This window comes from Parasteatoda tepidariorum, chromosome 8 (assembly GCF_982258835.1).
Source record: "Parasteatoda tepidariorum strain Cologne lab strain chromosome 8, Ptep-v5.0, whole genome shotgun sequence".
Lineage (NCBI taxonomy): Eukaryota > Metazoa > Arthropoda > Arachnida > Araneae > Theridiidae > Parasteatoda > Parasteatoda tepidariorum.
In genome coordinates, this window is record NC_141762.1 from 54,426,170 (window position 1) to 54,450,519 (window position 24,350).

Sequence of the window (24,350 nt, forward strand, 5' to 3'; positions counted from 1 at the left end):
ATTATTATTTAAAATATAATTAATTTGTTGAAAATGTGTGTTACCCTCAAAAATTGAAATTAATTACTTACTATCACTGAAAAATTAGGATATTAAGTAAAATTAATTGTTATTTTGTTACAAACAATTGTGTAATGATTTTTTTTTAAACTTTTTAGTTATGAAAAAAATATAATTACCATTCTTAAAAAAGAAAGTTTTGTTTCATTTTGGAATACAGTCTTGTGTTATTCCGGAAACATAACTGCCAAATACTTATCATACTTCCTTTTAATAAGATAATTTTTACAATTTCAAGCTACAATTATCTTTCATTTGTGGGCAATTCCATATGTGACGGAATGACATTTTGACTTGCATGATGACAATTAATTGAAGTTTCTATGCATCTAATTTAAAATAAACATGATTTTTTCTCATGCATATCATTATTATTGGTATAATGTGATTCATAAACTAAAAAAAAAGAATTTTGTATTTTTTTTATTTTTAATTTTATGAACTTTTTACTTGTGTGACGGAATGACATTTTGGCAACCAAGCTTTCGGCATGCCGCTTAGAACTGGTAGTTTCTGTGAATTTTTCAACTATTATTTTCCTGAACTATTTTTTACTTTTAGTATAATGTGTAAGCAATGTAAATTGTGAATTTGGAAAATTAACCTCAGGTTGGTTAGCAGTTATTAACATCTATTTGCTGTGACGGAATGACCGTGACGGAATGACAAAAAGTTTAGTGGAAGAAAGTCTTCATTTAAAAAATGTTTTATTAATATGTAAATGATAAACAGAATGTAACAGATACACAGAATTAATATTTACGTAAGAATCAGTTAAAATTTCAACAATTTGAAAATTAGGCTGTCTCAGAAGAGGTTTTATATCTAACTTGCCAATGTCACATCTTATCTTCGTTCTCAGGAAATTTATGCATAAATCAATTTTTGTCCTATGTTCTTTAAATACTTTAACATCTAAATCGTCTTTGTTTATCAAAGTAATTTACACTGCATATAAATGTGCCTTCTTTTTTTTCGCAGTATGGGACAATGATTAAAGAGCCGACCGCATACTCCTCAATCATATTTTCCATTTCCTCTTCAAAACAGTGGCTTTTCAAATCATACACTTGGTTTTGGTTAAAATTAGAAAGCATTCCAATTTTGATGATTCGCTTCTCAACTACATGAGCATCTAGTGCAGGTCTCTTGTTCCTGGCAATGCTAATGTAGCAAGTGTCTTTTGCCCTCTCTTAAATAGAATAGCTGGACAAAAACAAAACTTCAACGATTTGTTGCTTTGACTTTATGAAATCATAAAATTCTTTTACATATTATGTGCCGTTTTAGAGCAGCCAACATCTTGTTTGGCCTTTTAGAACAACATCACAATTACATGGTATTTATAGGTGCATGTGCTGTGAGGTTTTAATGAAATACACTTAACAAAAATAATAATAAGAACAAAAATGAGATAAGACACACTTTACATCAATATATGCTTCTTTATGAAAAGCCTCTTTTAAGGCCATAAGTATATATATTGCGTCTGCACTCTTCGTTACTCTGTCAGAGTTTGTATTATGACTGAATCCTTCATACTTGGGGGCTTGTAACTAACATCATCTTGACAGTAAAATTTTTTAACCAAATTAAACAGCTCATCAACATTACTTTTCTCACTTAGTTTCTTTTGAGTTCGATGTTAAATACTTCTCAAATAAAGACTGAATTAATTTTTTTACCTCTATTGGTGATTTTGGAAGTGAGTGTACAATTTTTTTATGGTGAGTGTACAATTTTTTTTATTGGCTTTACCAAGACTCTGCAGGAATTTGTATAGGGAATTTAAATTATTTGTATGTGGAGAGATTGGTAGAATTTGATTTTTTCTTTGTTTACACAATCTCTGCACAACAGCGTTTGCACTTCTGAGTTTTTTAAGTCCAACTTTTGTCGCGGAACCTTTCTTCTCTGCCTTTCTTTCTCTGTTTTTTTTCTTCATCATATCATGGGGATCTTGGTCTTTTTCAACATTTTATCTGTCTTTCAACAGCTGTTTTAGCCATTAGGTTAATTGAAAAAAAAAATAATTCCCTAGTTTTTGACTAAGCTTCTCAAGGACTCGTTTTGTCATTCCATCGCCGAAGATGTGTCATTCCGTCACGCTAATTATTGGAAGTTAATAATCAAATGCATAGAATTTTACAATTTCTCATTGATTCTTATGCCACATCAGCTTTATATTCCAAAATATACACATTTTCATTCAAAAACGCTGTTGCAATTTAAAAAAATATACTAAAACATGTGACGGAATGACACAAAAAAAAGTTACTTTTATTTAATATATTAAACTTAAAATGACTTAAAGGCTATGTTTTAAATGTTTAAATTTTGTACTATATGCATATTTTTATCAAAATATTGCAAAAGAAAGATACATTTCTTTTATTTTATAAGTATTTTTCAAGAAAACAATTTGAGCACAAATGTGAAGAATTCACTTGTCAGCCATGTGATTACTTTAGAATGCTGCCAGATTCAAAAAACTTAAAATTATCAAAAATTTAACAGTAATATGTAGACTTGGGCTATTTTTGAACATATTTTTAAAATTAAAATATGTAATTCATAAAAAAAAAAATTTCACTTAAAAGTTGACAATTTCGTGGAATTGCCCTTGTATAACAAATTTCACATATTTGAAACCAATTAATAGCAGTGCTCAAATGCATCTACAAATATTTATAACGCATAAATGCATACTATAGTATATTTAATGCTTATGCAATGTATTATATAAATATATTATTTGTGTCATTATAATTAAGTTAATAAATATTTTACTGCTTTCTCTACAATTTTCAATATTGATTATATTAATGCACATTTTTTATTCAAGATAATATATTTTAATTAGATTATTTTTTTGTATTCTGCTTTGTGAAAGAATAATGATATATAATTTTAATTAATTAAATGCAAAAAATTCGTTTAAATAATTTTCTGCTTGTTTTTATAAGTACTTATATGTATGAGGTGAAAATAAATTATAGAAATGTAAATTAAGTGAAAGCAAAAGCATAATTATGAATGCTTAAATATGGTAATTTTCAAGTAAGTGTTTTGGATAATTATAAAATAGGTAAGCCGACAGAAATAGTCATTAATTTAGAAAAAGAAGTGTGAAATGTTTTCCTTAGAGAAAAGAATCACGGAAGTTAATTTTCTATTATTGGCCTATTCTGCTCTGTTTCACACTGTAAAAATTAATCGTTCGAAAAATAATCTATTCTCACGCTGTAAATTAAACGCGTTCCAATCTCGCACAGAAATTCAGTAGAGCGATTCAGAGAATGGAAAGACAAGAGATCTTGATTTAATGATTTGATACAGCTTAGCAAAGCAAACGAACGACCTTGACCATGAACACCGGACCCGCTAATCCCTCTTGGCTTTGAAATAGGCGCCGAATGTGAAATAATTTCGCCAAACTAAAGAAAGTTTGCGCCAATCGGAGGACGAGCTAAAATACCGTTTTGAGAGTCCCAGAATGCAAGGTAACTAAATAGTAGTTTGTTTCTTCAAGTGCAAAGGGGCCTACATAGGTAGGTTGGTGTAATGTGTTTTTACTTATTAATTTTAGGAGTGCATTTGTTTTTGCTATAAAATATTAGCATTTTTTTTATAAATATACTTCTAAAAAATAATTTCTGTATTACATCACCAAGTTAAAAAGATGGTTACAATATTTTGTGAATTAATATTAAATGTAACTCAAATGAAAAAATACAACAAATATATATATTTTTTATTGTTTGTTCTTTTTGTTGCTTATCTGCTTATTTGTTTATAATTTTTATTGTTTATCCGTTAATTTAAAATCCTTTAAAAATTGCAGGCACAATATAAGTAATTAAATGAATAAAATATACCAAATTTGTGGTATTTCAACAATTGAAAATTGTTGTTTACGTTTTGTCTTTTTTAGTGTTGAATATTTCCAAAAATTTGGAGGACAAGTTTTGTGAGTTTTGGCACCTGAAAACTAATTAAATGTTAATGATTTTTATTCATTTAAATATTTGTTGATTGCAAATCAATTTTCATTTGCAAATCATGAACAAACTTAGATTTTTTCCCTGCAATACGAAAAGTTACTTTCGATTCAGTTATGAAAAAAAAAACATTATCAACCGAATGCTTGCGACATGATGCTATAGGTAAAATTTAAACGAAATTAATAGGTAAAAATAAGTTAAAATGAGTTAAAATATATATTCTTTTAAAAATGAGTTAAAAAATATATTCTTTTAAAACTATAATTCATTTTTGACGTTAAGCTTTGAAACTGCTGACTAACCAAATGAATTGCACGAAGCTGATAAATTTTGAAAGCATGCATATTAACTATTGCAAAACTTCTGAACAAAGTTGTACACATTCTGAAGTTTATTTAATGAAAATAAATTTTTAATGGCTACCATGCATTATTACACGCTTAATAAATTGTAAGCAATAATCTTCACGTAGTAAATTTCCTATTTTAAATATTCAAATAAATTTAGCATTATTTATTTTAATAACAGTCACAATTTCACTAAAATTAGCATTTGCGTAGATAATTATCGTTTATTAAATACCTGGTTTTAATTACATTCTTTTGAAATTTATTTAATTACATACGTTGGGGAAAAGTTGCACAAATTCAGAAGTGTATTTGGTGAAAATAAGTTTATAATGACAACCATGCATCCTTTCACGCTTAATAAATTGTAAGCAATAAACTTCATATAGTAACTTAACAAATTTCATATTTAAAATATTCAAATAAATTTACCATTATTTAGTTTGATAACAGTCACAATTTTACTAAAATAAACTTTCATAATAAGTTTCAATTAGAAAATGAAAGTTTTTTAAAATATAATTTCAAAAGTAAGAAATTGTTTAATTGATTAAAGTTTTTTAAATAATTTTTTAAAATAAAAAAGTCAATAAAAGCTAGTGGAATACTAAATTAATTATAAAAGCTTATGGAATAATAAAGAAAAAATCGATGCTATTATAAAAAATGCTTGAAATATTGCAGCTAATTAAAAATAAGATGGAGTTTACACACATTTTGAGAGAAAAAACATATGAAGCAATTAAAATTTTTTTTTAAAAAAATTCAAAAATTCAAAAAAATTTTGCTGTAAGTAACTTTCACAAACCTTGTGGTTAAACTACAAATCTTATGTTGAAAAACCCTTAAATTCTGATTCAAATAAATATGTTTAACGAAATACTTAAAAAGAATTAATAATTGTTTTTAAACAATAAAACTTAGTTGTATATTGCATTACGAAAATAATGAAAATGATTCTTGTTGCAATATTTCCTGTTGCATAAATTATAGACTCTTAAGGTCGGTGACTAATACCATACAGTGGCTTAGATAAAACACACTTTTAATATTTTTATTAAAAGGAATTTCAGACATTTGAAATACATTATATATTGACAAAACAAAGTAGGTACAGACAAAACAAGAATTAATAATTTATTAATTTAAAAAGATTAAAAATGTACACAGCAATAATAATCGCGAGTTAAGATTTTTGTTTCACAATCACTTTGATTAACTCTAACTATTAAAAAAACTACTAAAAAAGGTGCCTGAAAAAGGAATAATACAGCGTCACTTGGATAAGTTATTGAAAATCTTATAAATCTCGTTTGAAGAGACATTTTTTTCTAAAATTTTTTCTGTTCTCAAAATTAATTTTTTTTTCTTTGGGGGGGGGGGTTATTATTTATCATTTTGAAGTATCAAAAATTGCATAATTATCTTTAAAATGCTTATCTTTCAAAGCTAATAAAAATAAAGATTATTTTTTTCTGTTAATTCAATTCTGTAAAAATAAACTTAAGTTTTACCATTTTTAGATATTTAACATTTATAACAGTATAGGATAAATTTAAAATAATTATAAACAAATGTACTAATGGGTGGAAATAATTTTAAACAAAAAGTACAAACGACTGAAAATAATTCATTATTTAATATTTATTATTTAAATAATAAATTACTTATTTAAATATTTTTCTTTTAAATAATAAATTGCTTAAATATTTATTATTTAAACAGTAAATTAATTATTTAAATGTTTATTATTTAAATACTAAATTAATTATTTCAATATTTATTATTCTATTAACAGTGAAGATATTATTATACGAGGTATTAAGGCGTATGAATTTAATGCTCTACTTAATCAGGGTGATTGGAACATTAATATATTAAAGCAGTTAAATCTTAAAACATTTTAAAACGTTCAACTGATTTAGCGTTGTAACCGACTTTAGATAAGGAACTGAAAGTTTTCCCTCTTCCAAAGAAGAATACCTTCGTTCGAAATAATGAGTTATTGTCCGTTCTTGGCCCTTTTGAACTTAGATATGTGACCGGACATTGTCCGCACGAGAAACTGTATTGATAAACAATCTGAAATTTAAACTAATAAAATTGATCTAAACAAACATTATCTAAACAACATTTAATTAGCGGATTCGGTGATTTGCATCACAAATGAGGATACATCAATCAGAATTCCTGTTTTCCTTTAACGAATTTCAGAGGATTAACACGGACACGTTGCACCCAAGGGAGATCATAAAAATGTTATTGTTTATTGGCGAAAAGAACATGAAAGCAATTTAAATTAGGGAAAAGGACATTTATTTTTATCTTGTATGCGGGCATTCATAAAAGATCTCTTGTTTATGTGTTTTGCGTGAAGTAAATAAATAGAAAAATGCTTTCATAAATGCGGATTGAAATTCCTTGACTTTTTTTATTGCACGTAGCATCGCATTGGCAATTGCCGCTGTTGTTGTTGTTGTTTACAAGGATGACACAATTTCTTTTTTACCTTTACTACATAAGTTTCTAAAGAAAATGTAGTGTAAAAAATGACGGATTTTCTACTGTTCTACACTAATGGCTTATGTAGTGGAAAAACCATAAGCCATTAGTGTAGAACAGTGGAAACTAAAGAAATGCAAAACAAAACTTATATATTGATTTATTGTCTCTACCAATAAAATTAAATATTCAAATGAAGAGTGTACAAAATTAAAAAAGTTAACATCCAGGATAACTTTTGATTTAAACGGATTTTCAATCCTTGAAACTCAATCTCAACGGTTTGAGGATTGCCTAAACTTAAATATGCTAATTGATTAGAGAAAACGATATTTTAGGTCACGAAATCGGGCACAAAAACGTTCTCCTCTGAATAAACTTAAATTTTTTTTTGCTGGATTCAGATTTTTGATCCAGTGTAGATTTTTTATTTGAGTTGAATTGTGTAGATTTTAGATTTAAAAGCCTAGCCGCAATCTGGAAAATATGATTCTTTACTTTATTAAGAAGGGCAGTCGAAGGAGTTTCGACTTAGTATTATATTTTACGTAATATGTTCCGAAATTTATCTAAATGAATCGAAAAAACTGCACGCACGTTTTTTCCAGATTCGCTAAACAAAGCTTCATTGAACACTGGGAAATACTCAAAAAAGGAAATTAATCTTTAGAGGTCCAAGTTTTTGATTGCTCTCGTTCCTGATCTATTGCGACCATATTTTCCAGATTGTTACTTATTCCCGCTATTTGGAAGTCATAAATCTGAATCCGTCTTAAAGAAAGTTGTTTGATTAGTTAAACCAATAAAATGTTCTCTTAGTACGTGTAGTCATTAAATCAAAAGTTATTTAGGGTGATTCTTTTTCTTCGAGCCCTATACATTAAAAGTTGTACAAATAAATGCCATCTTCAAGAATTAAAGAAAAATACTGGTCTAAAGTTAAAGTTCTATTATTACAGTTCTAAAGTTAAGGTTCTTTTCATGCTGGGTTTACAACGTAAATCACGTGTGTTAAGCTATAATTTTATTCAAATTGGTTACAAAATTAATGTAAGTGCTAAGTTGAAACATATTTTCGTTCTTCATAAACTAGATTAGATGATAATATGATATTACATTACGATATTACATTCAGCACATTACTAAAACTGTAGCACATTCGCACTGTAATATTATTTGATGATGAATCAATTTTTTTGAGTTTATTTATGTGTCATCCATTTCCTTAAAAAATTTACCGTTAAGGATTCATCAGTTAAATGTAAGTATTTTTTTCTGCAATTAATTATTATTATTATAGTAACTAAATTTTGGAGAGAAAAATAATTTGCCCATATACTTAACATTCAGACTTTATCTTGTATGATATAAAATAGAAATTATGTTTATTGATGTAAGGTAAGGTGCACTGATTTTTATTTTAGAATTTAAGAAATAAACATTTATTAGTATTGCTCTAACAAGTTTAAAAAATGCTATATCTTTTATAATTTAGTCTTCTTTATGGTTTGACAAAATATCAGAAATTACTGCGATTAAGGTTGATGACTCATTATCCATTAATTATAGAATCGAGAGAAATAAAAGAGAATAAATTACATTTTTCAGATAATTTCCAGTAATTATATTTTTTATCATACATGTATATATTTGAGTAAGAGGTAACTACTTATAATAACTAGGAACTTAGTGATTAAAGATTTAAAAAAAGATATTAATGAATTTTGAATCATTGATTTTTAAAATCAGCTGTATAAAGGTGTTTGCAAACTCAATTTCCAACATACATCAATTAAGATCTATGTTTTTAATTTAACATACAGAGAATAATTATGCTATATAGATCCAGTTCATCATATAGTGATTTAAAAACAATCTTTTCATATATCGCTAGGTACCTTCTTACGCTACGTTCCTTAAATATTTAAGTTAAAAGTATATTTATTTAAAACGAAATAAACCCTAAATCATAAATAGATAAATATTTTAAAAGCGTTTCATATAAGCTGTGACGTTTGTAAATACGTTTGCAAAAATAAAATAAAATTTTATTAATTTTTTTCAATTGTCATAATGAGAAATTATTACAGATTCTCGAAATAGTTCGCCATCTTAAAGAATTTATGTAAAATCCTTTGCATTTTTAAGTTGCATAAATTATTATTTATAATAAATATATCAATATCTAACGTTCATGTTACTAATATGAAGATGTTAAATGGACGATATCTAATACAATTAAGGACAATAAGTAATTTGTCATTTCATCGATTGTCAAAAATAAGTAATATTTAAACTATTGATTCGGAAGATAAGAGGTAGTGCTCTTATGTAGGACTGTAGGTAACGTCTCTTTTGTTTTTAATTGACTCTTCATTTCCTTCAATTGTTTTCTTTTATTATTATTATTATTTTTGAATTTGTGCCAAGTACACTCGATATATTTGAGAGCATTTCCTTATCTAATACATTCCTGAGTATTTAAAAGGTATATTTCATCATTTGAAAATTTATTCTCAAGAAAAATCCTATTGATTTCTTATACTTCTGCAGTTAAAAATAATCTCTAGTTTTTTTTTTCAATTTCTATTATTATTATTTTTTTAAAAAGATTTCGTTTTGCGTTTTAGAACAAAAAGATTTATTTAAAGCTAAATTTAGCGAATTTTAAACAAAAGTATTTTCATGATTGAAAAAGTATATTATGAGAAGTATATTAGTATGATTAAAGCTTATTTTAATATGAAACCCAACTAAAACGCTTATTGAATCATTTTTGAAGAGGTGAGATTGCGATTTAAACATTTAAAAGTTCTTGAAATTAATTTAAAATTCATTAATTAAACTTAAAATTAATTAATTAAACCTAAAATTAAAAATTCTAAACATTTTTGTCTTAATTTTTAATCTGTGCATAAATTTTGTCTTTTTATATCTAAATGCAACTCTATAATCATACTTTTTATACTAGATTCTATAAGCAGCAAAATATTTAGAATGCACTGTCATATTAAAAATATCTTTTTGAAAAAAAAAGTTAGGCATTAAATGTTTGCACTCATGCTTACTACCAGAGAAAGAAAAAAAATTTATTTTAAAAAAAAAATTAAAAATTTATTTAAGTAATTTTTTATATTTACGAATTTATTTATTTCCCTTTAGTCATAAGTTAAAATAATATTATATTTTTCCGAAAGTTAAACTTAATACCAGAATTTTTTTATTATTAATTTTTAACTATGTGAAATATCAAGAACAGGAAAGAGTAATTTAAAAAAGATATTATGAGATTTTTTATCTCTCTTAATAATATTACTATTATTACTAGCATAGTTAACATAAACATTCCGATTGTTAAAAAAAATTTAATCAACACATCAGAACAAGGTTGAACTATATTCCAGAATATTTTTGTTAAATCATTCATAAAATATTTATGTGAAAATTAAAATACTTATATGTTTACACTTTTCCTTTGATATTATCAGCGATGATAACTGATAAAAAATTGATGCATGTTTATGGCAAATACGCGTTTTCATGTTCATTAAATGTTGATCTTTAAATAATTATTCCTCTTTTATTGCCTTACAAAGGAGATGGAAGGAAGTAAATGGAAATTTCTTGCTTATGTCAATCTTGATATCAGTTTTGATCATAGTATATAAATATTGAACAAATAAAAAGAGGCAAACATTTAAAAAAACCATTTGATGCAACTGATAACAACTGGTTTCAGAAATTGCTGTTTTTTTTATATTTTTTTATAGATTTTTTAGCGTTTTTAGTACTCGTGTTATCAATACATAAAATATTGATCTATATTAATTTACAATAAATGCTCTTACGGCAGTTAAACCAGTAATTAGTTTTGTTTAATTGTATACTGAGATTGTGTTAAAGCAGTATATTGACAAATCATACGCAACGCGAATAATGCCCAGAAAGAAATGAATTTGATTTGTCCTATTTTATGCATTTATAAAGTCTTAAAAAACTATTATAATCACTACAATCGTCCAAACTTAAAATACTGTCAAATTTTGGAAATGATTTTTTTTTTACGCAATTTTAATGATCAAATATTTTTCGTAACTATTATTTCCATTTGTAAAAAATAAATAAATAAATTTGAAACTCTAAATGAATGCAAATATACTGCATTAAATGAGTACAATTATTAATTTAAAGCGTAAATATCGAGTACATTATAAATGAAAATTATAATTTAAAATATTGTCATAAACATACTATTTTCATTTGTTAAAAGGTTGAATATTCATTTTCTGTCTTTACGAATTAGGCAAAGTCTTTGAACTAATAAATATTGGTAACGTTTCGCTCACTTTTCAAGTTTTCTATATTAATCAAATGTTTTTAAAATATCACCATGAAGCGGAAAATTATATAATGGGTTTGAACGCTTTAACTTTACAGTTGAAAAAAATGTAATGCATCATTAATGAATTAGAACATGGCAAAAAATAAATTAATTTAAATTAATAAAGAAAATTAAAAAAAAATTTCCCTACTTTTATACTATTGGTGAAAAATATTTTCCGCTTATAAAAAATAAAAGAATTGAAAAAAACCTTTAACCGAAACGTTTCTCTTAAAATTATTTTTTGATATCTATGAGAATGTAAAACGTAAATTCGTTTAAAAAGTAGTCTACAAAGACAATCTTTTTTCTGTACTTTTAAAAGTATTGTAGAAAATAGGGTGGAAAAATTATATAAATAAAGATTGCAAATTATTATTAACTGGAGTAAAGGTAAATTCGAATCTGACGAATCACAGCTGAGAAAGATAGATGTACGAAACTCAAATCTTGTTTGATTACCAATTGAAATTCAATGATGTTTCGTATAATCGCTTTTCTGCTCTGAATTGTTTCATCATGCAATCTAACAGGTTTTGGTTTCAATAGTGTTTAAACTTTTTCCTGTCTTAAATATTAATTTTTTATCCCTCATTTGTATACTTTTCAGACTGCATTCTAAAAATATATATCAAAGCCAAACCTTGATATGAATTATGAAAATCTTGAATATACTTCACTTATGAACTTATAGCCATATTCCAGTAGTTTTGACCATATTTATTTTCTTAGTGCACGATAAATTTTATAAATTTTATTTTCATAAGCAATTTTATCCAATTCTGTTTTTAATTATCATATTGCGTAAAGAATAAGATTTTTTATTCATTATGCGTGCTTTGCATTATTTATGAGGTATTTATTAGCATCTTACTCAATTTCACACTTTTTTTAATTAATTTCAATTTTATTAAAATTTATCAATTTTGAAAGTACGTACCGTACTCGTAGTTCCTTGTTATTTATTAACAACACTAAAAATATAATATGTACATTCTAGAACATTGTGTAATTTAATTTTCTCAAAAAGTGTAACTATAAAATGCATTACAAAAAATGTTTTTTTTTTTTATTTTAAATTTAATGTTTCAATAACTATCAATATTTTTTCATAAAAACTTTTTTATTCAAAGTACTAAGTGTTATCACGTAATGACTGAAGATTTGTTTTTCACAATTTTTAGGCAGTTCAAGTAATGTTCTTCATTAAACAATGTTTAATTCGTATTTTTTATGTAAAATGTTATTTTTTTTTAAACACCGATGCTCTCAAATTCAATACTAAAATAGTTTTCTTTTACTTAACCACCGTTTCATCATTTACAAGTTCGTTCGTTCTAAAAAAATCTTTTTATTGATTTGACAGTCTGACTGTTAATTTCAAAAATGTACCTAAGTGTGTTAGTGTGTTAATGTGTGTTAATAAATGTATACAACTTATTGAGCAACATTCCTCATGCAATTCATTTAATATGCTTTTGAAATAATATCGAAAATGCAGAAATAAAATTGAAAACTGATTTTTATATGTTATTTATTGAGTTTCCTCAAATTCTTTGCAGGTTTCTAGGAGAAAATAAAAAAGCTTCAGGGTGAGGGTTGAAAATCAAGACCACTTACATTCTATTTATTTCACGAAGCATTTTTGATTGGTCAAAATTGTTTAGTCAAGATACAAAAGATATACAATACATACAGGTAAAAACATATTTATCTATTTATTCTATAGAATTTTATCAAAGAAGTTGAAATCTTTTCCCTTAAAAAAATTATAAACAATAATTACTTTTTATTTGACATAATATAATTCTACCATTGTAGAAAAAATTAGTAGCAAAGCGTTTATAAAAATAAGTCGTTTTAATTATTTTAAAAATTGTGAGATAAAGGGAATAAATTAATTTCACGCAATATAAAATTTTCTAATCATTCCAGAATAAGCTAATTACATTTATTATTATAAATAAGCTTTGTTATGTTCATCTTTTACAAATATAATATATATATATATATATATATATATATATATATATATATATATATATATATATAATAAATAAATAAATACAAGAAAACACTAAGTAAGTTAAGAAAAACAATAAGTAACATTTTTCCGGTTTTTTAATTAACATTTCACTTTTTTTTTTTTTTTTTTTTAATAAAATGTTTTTTGTTGTTTTTTTACTTATTATTTCCCACCCCTTTTTTTCATATGTCTATAATTTTTCTTTGTTTTATTCTTCATTTTGAACTTATATATATATATATATATATATATATATATATATATATATATATATATATATATATATATATATTTGTGGGAGATAGTGCAGCATAGGAGTAAATGATGACGATAGTTTAATAAACATAACAATTTAATAGAAATAAAAAGATACGTAGAAGGATATAGCAGTTAGCATTATTGACATGTCTCGTGAGAGCTGCCTTCTCGCAGTGGTCTCCGGAATGCATGTGACTAAGAATTAGAGTGTTCTATGGTATAAAGTAAGAGTTAATTATAAATTCGGGAGTTTCCCTTCGGGACTTCCCCTTCTGGTCTGGCTGGCGCCTCTCAATGTCAAGAGGATGATGCAACTTCCTTTAATATTACAAGATGGTGGATGACGTAATGTTCGAAGTTGTTACACTATGGTATTGAAACCTACATCAATCGGCGATCCTGACATCAAAATGTCCTCATTTTCATCAGAATAGCTACCAGACACTGTTACCTGAAAAAAAGAAGAAAAACGAGAAAGCAAAGTATAAAAATATAAAAAGCAATTTTAATTAACTGGCCACGGTTTCATGTGGTCAGCTGAAGATGAAGTATTGTTCGGTCCATCGTGATTCCCGACTTTTTGCACATCATATCTATCATTCTTCTTCACTTTTGTGATTTGGTATGGACCGAAGAACTTGGGTCTTAATTTGAGACCAGATCCAAACTGAGTTCTCTGGATTGCAACTAAGTCTCCTTTTCGATATTCGTTGGCTTTCTTTCTTCTTTTATTGTACTGCCTGCGGTTCTCTTCTTGGATCTTCAAAATATTCTTTTTGGCTTCTTCTCGAATGTTCTCTCTATCTTGGATAAATGATTCCATGTGTTCTTTCTCCAGCATTTGTAGAATTTGTAAGTCCTCTTTTGTTTTCATTTTCACTCCGGTTAAAAGCTGGAAAGGTGTCATCTGAGTGCTCCGAGAAACTGTAGAATTAATGGTACGCTGTACTGTTGGAACAAATTTGTACCAATTAGTAGGATCTTTTATTGATAGTTTTGCCAGTATCGGTATGAGGATCTTATGCATTATTTCCACTTGTCCATTACCACGAGGAATGCCTGTTGTTATTTTCACATGTTCGATACCTTCATCTTGGCAATAAGTCTCAAAATCTGTTGAAGTAAACGCAGTACCACGGTCAGTAATTATTCGTGAAGGATTTCCAAAAGTTATTTGTTGAGTTTTTAACTTATCTATTGCCTCTTGACTTGACGTAGATTTGGTTGGGTAGAACCAAACAAACTTGGTAAAAGCATCTACCACGGTGAGAATATGTTTATAGTTCTTATTAGTTGATGGCATGGGGCCAATGAAATCGATATGGTAAGTATCTAAGGGAATATTATTTTTAGGAATCGGGTTCAAAAACCCTTCTCTTTTTCCTGCCTTCCTGTTTACTAATATGCACTCTACACAATTACTTACAACATTTTCAACACATTTTTTCATATCTGGAAAATAATAGTTTTGTTCAAGTACATCAAGAGTTTTAGTTATACCAAAATGACCTTTAGCATGTGTAGATTTGATAATGTCAGTTTGCATTTGTTGTGGAACCACTAACAAGTAATTATCATTCTCAAGCTTATATAAAACATTATTTTTTACCACAAAATCATCAATTGATTTATTTTCCAAAAGTTGTTTAATAGAGTTAATGTATTCATCATTTATTTGGTTAGTGACAATTTTAGAGGTTAGTTCATCACAAGTAATATGCATAATAGGATATCTACTTAAACAATCAACATGTTTCATTTGTTTACCTGGGCGATGTACAATTTCATAATCAAAGTCTTCCAAAAATAATGCCCATCTAGCAATTTTAGGAGTTAATTGTTGTTTACTCATAGTCTTTTGGAAAGCTGAACAGTCTGTTACTAGTTTAAATTTATTTCCCACCAAATAATTTCGAAATTTTTTCAAAGCCTCAATTATAGCCAACACTTCAAGTTCATAACTTGAATAATTCTCCTCTTGAGGAGTCGTTTTTTTACTCATATAGTGTATTGGGTGTAATTTGTTATCATCAGATTGCTGAAAAAGAATAGCACCATACCCAAATTTACTTGCATCGGTATGTAACTCAAGCTTTGCTCCTTGTTTAAAAATGTGTAGTACTGGATTTTCAGAAAGTTTTTGTTTTAGAGTTTGAAATGCTGTTTGTTGTTCTGGGCCAAAATAAAATACACTGTTATCCCGAAGTAAATCACTTAATGGTTTAGCAATTAAAGCATAGTTGAGAATAAATTTCCTAAAATATCCGGTTAAACCAAGAAAACTCTGCACCTGTTTAGTAGACTTAGGTACAGGAAAATTTTGAACAGCTAGTGTTTTTTCGGAAGATGGTTTAATGGTACCGTTCTCAATAATATAACCCAAAAAGTTAATTTCAGACATCAAAAATTGGCATTTCTTTAAGTTAAGTTCTAGTCCATATTCGGATGCAGTTTGCAATACTCGTTTTAACCTGTTCAGTGCGTCTATTTCACTCTCTGCGGGTATGAAAATATCATCCATAAAAATGACGACAACACCTTCTCTAAGAAGATCACGGAACACATAATTGATGTACCTCTGGAATGTACTAGGGCTATTACATAACCCAAATGGCACTTTATTAAACTCATACTGCCCATCAGGTGTGACAAATGAGGTGTACTTTTTACTGTCCTCGTCCACATCTATATGGAAAAACCCATTTCGAAGATCAATTTTGCTACAAATTTTAGAACCCTGTAATTGGTCTAACACATCTTCAATAAGAGGTAAGGGGTATCTGTCTTTAATTGTTTTTGAATTTAATTTCCGGTAATCTATGCATAATCTTAAGCTATTATCTTTCTTTTTGCAAAGAACTATTGGGGAACAATAATCAGAGCAACTCTCTCTAATTATGTCTGTTTTTAACCATTCTGATATCTGATCATTTACCTTTTGTTTCTCAGAAAAAGATAAACGTCTAGCTCTTTGACATACTGGGACTTCATCTTTTAAAATAATTTTCATTGTTAACTTAGTGTCTTTAATTTTGTTTGGCTTGTAATTATTAATCAACGCTGTCAGTTCATTTCTAATACAAGGGTCATTAACATGTGATAAATCAAGTTCATCATTACTAGACACATTGTTGATATTAAATAAAAAACATTCACAAGAGCAAGAGTCATTAATATTGAAACAAGAACATTCATAAAAATCTTCACTCTTAGAAGTTTTGGTTTGAGTATTTACACTTGAAGAAAGCTGACCTAGTTTTATTAATTGCTCGTAAATCGTTGAATTTATTATTGCATCTACTTTAAGATCATCCGAAACAGCGGCGCTGACCTTCAACCCTGACTCATTGGGATATAAAGACATATGGATCTGTATAAGTTTCGCTTTCCGTTCATCTCCAAAACATGACGTCAGCATTATATTAGATTTAGGAAAATCTTTTATTTTTATTTTATTTGAATTAATCACAGATATTTGAGCCCCAGAATCAATTATGGCCTTCACCGGGTGATTTCCATTCAAATAAATCTCAGCATACTGTAACTCGTGTTTAAAATTATTTTCTCCAGATGGTTTGCAGGAATTTACACTAAATCTTTGATTACTTAAGTTATCATTTATTGTTTTGGGAGGGTCGATTTCGAATGCTTTGTTTTTCGCTTCTAATAAAAGCATTTCTTTCTCGAGTCTTTCTAATTTTAGTTTTTCTAACTCAACTTGAATTTCGCTTTGTTTAAGTTCCCTGTCTGCTGCCTGTACTCTTTCTTCTACAGCGTTAGCTATCAAATTTTTGACAAATTCAGAATCATTCTTAAATATTTCGGAACATTCAATTTTTTCTTTTAATTTAACGATATTATCGCTGCTGTCTGCGATGCCTCCTATTTCCTCTAATACTTTTACTAGGTCTTCTTTCTTTGAATTTTTATACATTTTTAAAATTGAAAATTTCCTACCTTGATTGAAGAGACTCTCAGTGTCCAATGGTAATCCAATGTTTTTCGATTCGTTGATTCAAACCAGATTCGTATCCCTTTTCGTATCCAAGGATTTCACACTGCACTTCCACGGAAAAGTTGACTGCCTTGCTGATTAGCACAGGATATTCCAATAATTTCAGGAAAGTTCGAAAGTTTCTGGATCAATTCTGTCCTTCGCGACAGAAGTTTCTGGATCAATTCTGTCCTTCGCGACAGATCCGGTTATTTCTGATTTGGGAAAGTTCAGGTCTCTGCTGCTGCTTTTCTCCAGTCGCTGATTTTTTGCTGCACTTCTCCCCTCTCGATCACTATGACTCCTGAAAATTCGTGGATTCCAGCTGCTTTTGCTGCACTTTGATAAATCGCTCCTCCACGAGCGTAGAATTTCGGTGAACAGTTCAGTGATTCCCCTACTCGGGATTTAAAATAGGAACAAAATCTGGATCTCCTTCTCGAGCGCAGAATTTTGCTTTCCTTTTTTTTTTTCGATGAATGTCCCCTTCTCGGGATTTCTAAAGTCACTTGGCTGAAAAATATCCCCTTCTCGGGATTTCGAAGTAGTTGGTTAAAATCCCCTTCGCGGGATTTCAGAGTTCGGAAATAGTTACAGCTCGCCGTTCAAATTCCGGACGAAAGCCCCCATTATTTGTGGGAGATAGTGCAGCATAGGAGTAAATGATGACGATAGTTTAATAAACATAACAATTTAATAGAAATAAAAAGATACGTAGAAGGATATAGCAGTTAGCATTATTGACATGTCTCGTGAGAGCTGCCTTCTCGCAGTGGTCTCCGGAATGCATGTGACTAAGAATTAGAGTGTTCTATGGTATAAAGTAAGAGTTAATTATAAATTCGGGAGTTTCCCTTCGGGACTTCCCCTTCTGGTCTGGCTGGCGCCTCTCAATGTCAAGAGGATGATGCAACTTCCTTTAATATTACAAGATGGTGGATGACGTAATGTTCGAAGTTGTTACACTATGGTATTGAAACCTACATATATATATAAACTTAAAAATAAGAAAAATGATGAGATTTCAAAATATTTTAACTTAATTTAATATTTAACGTTTAAACTTGTCTACATTAACACACAGAATTCCTAAAGAATTAACTTCTAAGGATTTTATGGTTCTAAAATGAAGCAAATAACCGAACGACTTTTGATAAATTCATGAAGTTTATTAATAATAATAATAATAAAAAACAATAAGGACATCCATCTAAGTAGCAGTTAAACTTTTTACCGTAGCATGGCGCTGAAACCGTCTTGATTACCCTTCGCGAAACCTATTACGTAGTCTAACATTAGAATGGAAACTTTTTATACATTTCTTTGTGCTATGTTATGTAGAGATAAGGTTTTTGTTGAGTTTCTTTTGCTTAAATTATAGAACGAAGCATTGAAATAAAATAAAGTTTTAAAAAAAACTAACAAAAAATTACGCTTGTTTAATCATTGAAATCTAACAATTTCAAATTACAAAATCTAAATATTTTTAACATTTAATACAAGTGACCCTTAAAATTCAAGTTGAATTCCGACCGAGAAAATGTACGCTATTTTAAACAAATCATTAACCTACTTTTTTTAATTGAATATATAAATCTGGTGCTTATTGTAGCAACATGACTTCTTCCAAGGAAATAAAAAACAAACACAATAGATTTTCTTAAAGAATGGCGTGTATAAAGACATCAATTTCGGAATCTGTGATACCATAAGGTTACACTAAAAGATATCATCAAAAGAGTTACGATTAAGTTAAGTAGACATTACCTGATCCGAGACAGGTAGTAAAGTCTGTGCTTCTCGCAATGATATGGCATTTTAATGATGAAAAAAATTTTCTCGTTATTTTTATTTTTATTAAGTTTAGAAATTTTTTTTGCCTCGAAAAATTGAGGTCGTAAGTTTTTTTTAGCAAATCATTACCAGTATCAAAACTAAGTAAGAATCTTGTATGCAGCTACCTTTGTTCTCGAATTGTTTTACATAGTATTTTAATTAGTATACTTTTTTTTTTTGATTAAGTCATAAAATTTTTTGCGTGATGGATTTGTTCAAAATTTACATTTTCCGCATGCGTTTATTATGAATATCTTGCCTATGATTTTTAATGAAGAAACATTTAATATTATTATTACATAAAACATTTTAAGTTTAATTTTTTTAATAATTTAAACAAATAATGATAACGATCATTTTAAGTTTCAAAAGTTATTTAAGTTATAAAGTATGTTATAAGAGTTATAAGAGTTATAAAGTTATGCTAAGTTATATAAGTTTTTAAAGTAGAAACAAACACTAAAATGAGGATGCAAAATATACACTGCAAAAAAAACAAGCTTTTTCCGAATTAAACAAAAATGCGTCAAAATAGCTTCGAAATAATATCGCCGAATGTAAAAGCCTATTTTACTCGTTGTCGAGTACGTCCTCAAAACAGCATATACTCATTTTTCAGTGCCTACCTTCTTTTAACGACACAAATTAATCAAACTGTGTATATGATGTTTCTTTTTTATACTAGGCATTTTGCACGAAAATGAGTATATGCTGTTTTGAGCCCGTCACTACACTCAATAATGAATACATAATGTTTTCCGATTCTACACTATGTTGCTTATATATTTTGACACATTTTTGCTCAATTTTAAAATACTCTTTTTTGTGTATCGTATATACACAAATCAACATGTATACAACGTGTATACAACGAAGTATGTATCGTATATACAACGAAGAGGAGAACGTACATAGTGGACACCCTAAAGTTAGGTGCAGTGTTATACTTTCAGAAAAATCAGCTCAACGTTAAACCATACTATCGACTTCGTGAATCATTGATAATGAAACATTTACAGCAAATTTAATTATGCTTTAATATAACCTTGTTTTCTCTTAAATTTAACCACACTGTAAAAAAAAGTGTTTCTCAAAATGTGTTAAATTAGCTCGAAATAAATATAGCCGAACATGAAAGCCCTATGTGTTCTTCATCGAGTATAATGGCATGCTCAAAATAGAAGCAGCTGAAAATTCATCTTCATGTGTAGATAAATATGAAGGGATTGTAAGAAAGTGTGGATTATATAAAAACTTTATTTATTCGTGAAGTAAATTTAGAATGAAGGTCAGTGCTGCAAGCTTTTATCTAATTAGATTTACTTTTCGAAATTTCGATCATAATAAACTAATAAATGTTGAACTTTGTCCCTTTCGAGGATGAAGTATCATTTTGAACATGTCAATATGCTCAACAATGAGTAAATGGGTTTCCAAATTCGACCATATGTATCGCAGAGCTATTTTTACATATTTTTGCTCAATTAAGAGAAACCCTTTTTTACAGAGGAATTGTTGTATTTATTAGACAGACTGTTGTATTTATTAGAAACTGTTGTATTTATTAGAAAACCACTAAAAGACTGGAATTCTACTAGTTTTTTTAGTAATACCTACAGTTTCTTTTTAAGTTGTATAACAGGATCATACTTAGAAAGACTCATCGACTTCCTAAGTAACCATACCAAGAAACTGTTAGTAGCATTATAGACATTTCTCTTGTATGCTTAGCAAGAAGCATTTAGTACGTTTACTAAGGAACGTTGTGTAAATATACAAGAAAAAACATTTGTAACACAATTAAGAAATCTTTAATTCTCCAATCAAAAACAGTGCTAAGCAAATATATTTTATTTATTAGTACACATACATATGCAGGCTTGTGTACTCAATTACATAAATACGGTTTATAATCCTTAGTTAAGTAGAAGAACAGATGGAACAATTCAAAGAACAGCGAGAAGGTACATCAAGGGTTACGGCGTGATTTAAACCCGCTACCTTCACGCGTTAGCGCTATTATCGGCGTGTTTGGCGGTCCCCGTAGTATGCAAAATTTATGCTAACATGATTTTTCAAATCTCTTTCGCCAAGAAAAATAAAAAAGCCGCGTTTTAAATGCCTTACACGAAAAACAAAGCTTTCATTTTACACTATGTATAACATCTGGCATTGAAGAAGTATCTGGGCTTAAGAATGGATAAATAACTTAAATTTTTTAAAAGTTATTGAAAATTTTTTAAAATTTGCCAAGTTGGCGGCATTTATTTACCAAAATGAAAATTATCAAATTAATGGCCTTTTTCTCAGTTTTTGCAAATTTTTTTGAACCCAGATAATACATCATTGGAATAAATTTTTATGTATTAGAAAATTAGTCCTCAAATGCTTTTCCTTTTTTAATTGTAGCCTTTCTCCCTATTGACGTTTTGAGCCTTTTTCAAAAGAAAGCATAAGTAGCGCTCACTATAGGTGAGCTAAACTTGATCTAATAGTCATAAGTAACTGTTGCAAACTCATATCAGTTATGAAAATGGCATATTATTCGCAAAAAATCAACATTTTACACGACGACGCAGCCTTAATTCAATAGCGCCAACCTTAATTTAATCTCAAGTATTTCGAAGTAAACATTAACTCACGTTTATTTTCTGGAACATTCCATTCTTATAGTTTGATCTTTTATTCAAAATGTTCCCCATAATTTTAGTTTGATTCAAATTCTTAACCAGAGGAAACCAAAACTTTTTACTTTTTTATGAACTTAGTAAAAATGTTTTTCAATCCTTTGAATAATAAATATAGAGAGTCCATGATGTGACGTTTTCTAACGTGTAGATCATTTAAATTGCTAGAGAATTTAGTAAATTTTAAGATAAAATATCTCAGTTAAATATAATTTCGTGTCATAGTATTTATTTTTTTTTCAAATCAATGCATATTTTCAAGTTTTGGCTAAATTCAATTTTTTTTAACTTTCCTTTTGAATTCCACTAGCTAGGAGTTCACTATATCAAAAAAATTGAAACAAAAAATGATAACAATTTTAATTTCAAAACGCTTCAACTTGAGAATGGCGGTTCCAGGTTCTTCCCGGTTCGTTCAACTTCGTACATACACATCTTTTCAATCACTACACATGCTTTCTTCCACTTTGTATTCATTATACACCTTGTTCTTTTTTTTCCAGATAACTAAGAAGAATGTCTTGTTTACCTTCTTCCGTTGAAACCGTGTCTTCTGATGACAAACGTCTTATACAGATACGACACAACAGAACATTCAGCTACATTTACAACACTTTATTTCGCAGTACAGATTCGTGGATTTTTCCTGCATTGTTCGTTATAGCTTCAGGAAGTCTATGTCGAATGTTGCTCAATGGAATCCATATGTACGTCAACTCAAAGACGTAATAACTTTTCATCTAAATGACTTTGAACTTTGAAGATGAACTAACTGTAAAATATAAATATGAAGCATTTGGTTTTTAAAGCAGCTCAATTATTTTAAAAGAAAGCATAAATAATTAAAACTAGTTATTGAAAATCTCCATTTTTTAATGGAATATTAAACAGAATTCAATCACAAAAATATTTTCTTTTCTTGAGAACGCACAGCTCAATCAAAAAAAAATTTATTTTTTTACTAGATATTATTTTTTATTGACTGCTTTCCGAAATGAATTTTTTTTTTTATTTAGATTTTTTTATGTCGTAGACTTAGATTGCCGTATCGAAAGGATACAAACCAATTTTTCGCTTTAATTTTACTTAATTTCCCTAAAATTATTTTACGAATTTTGCTTTTAACGTATAGCAAAACAACGAATACAAATCAAAAATACAAAATAGGGAATCTAATAGAATAAAGATGTCTAAAATGATATCCTTTACCTATGCACTGGAAATCAATGATCATTCAGTTACAGAGCAGCCAACAGGAAAACGTTTTCTATTTGTGTAGGAATACGAATAGTCTAATGGGAATAATGCAAACAACTAGTTGCCATTCACAACTACAAAATTGCGACAATTAATTGATTTGATCCACTCAGTGATATAGTTCTGCCTCTGTCTCGGATTTCTCTATGATATAATTTTTCATAATGACTTGAACTATCACCCCCCAAAAATTAGCAAAATAATTTCGGTGTGTCTTAAATCATGATCTTTTAAAATACAATTTTCTTTTTTTTCCAATTTACAAGAAAATTTTATTGCTTTTTCCGGCGACAACCTAAAAAAAAATTCGAAAATGTATTTAGCTGATTTTAAAACCAAGCGTTTCATATGTGTTGTCATATGTGTTCAGCCAATGTGTTCAGCCTATGTGTTGTCTGAGCACTACGTCGTATACAAAACTGCAATACTATGAATAAATTTATTGTAACAAAATGGAAGTAACTGACTGGACGTTACTGCAATGATGCGTTTGCTGTGTTGTTACAATCTGAGTACTCCGGCTCTGACGGCGATTACAAATGTAATCCATTACTATTTTTTTATTATACATGATCTACGATTATACCTTGTTTAATGCTACGCAATTACTAACAGTTTTCTTTACTTTTATTTTATGTATGTTTAGTATAATAAAGATATATTTCGTATTTACATTTCATGGTTTTTCAATGCTTCAAAAAAATTTTTTTACTTGAACTTTAGTAAAAAATCTATTTAATAAATAATGCTTAAAAACAAAAGAATATTACTTTTAATTTCAATTTTAAAAAATTTATTAACGAAGAATGCATTTTTTTGCTTACATATTTTGAGTTTTTTATTGCACTAAAATAGAAAAAAATAAAAATAAATAATAAATGTATAAGAAAATATTTTATTATTTTATATGTTACCGATTAATCGCATTTCCTAGCCAATCTGCAAATTAACTAAGGAGATCCATTAAAGTGCAAAATTTAGAGTTTCGCGATTGACCC

The 24,350-nt window shown here is 27.9% G+C and overlaps 2 long non-coding RNA genes across 2 annotated transcripts in view; one reads left to right on the top strand and one right to left on the bottom strand.

The window, feature by feature from the left end:
• Positions 1 to 24,350, bottom strand: part of LOC147806165 (uncharacterized) — a 70,608-nt gene that overhangs the window by 26,704 nt on the left and 19,554 nt on the right. The gene's annotated exons all lie outside the window — the stretch shown is intronic.
• Positions 3,507 to 24,026, top strand: LOC107452248 (uncharacterized). Its single transcript, XR_006224810.3, has 3 exons — positions 3,507 to 3,611; positions 12,857 to 12,992; positions 22,599 to 24,026. It is a non-coding gene; the product is annotated as an uncharacterized LOC107452248 (long non-coding RNA).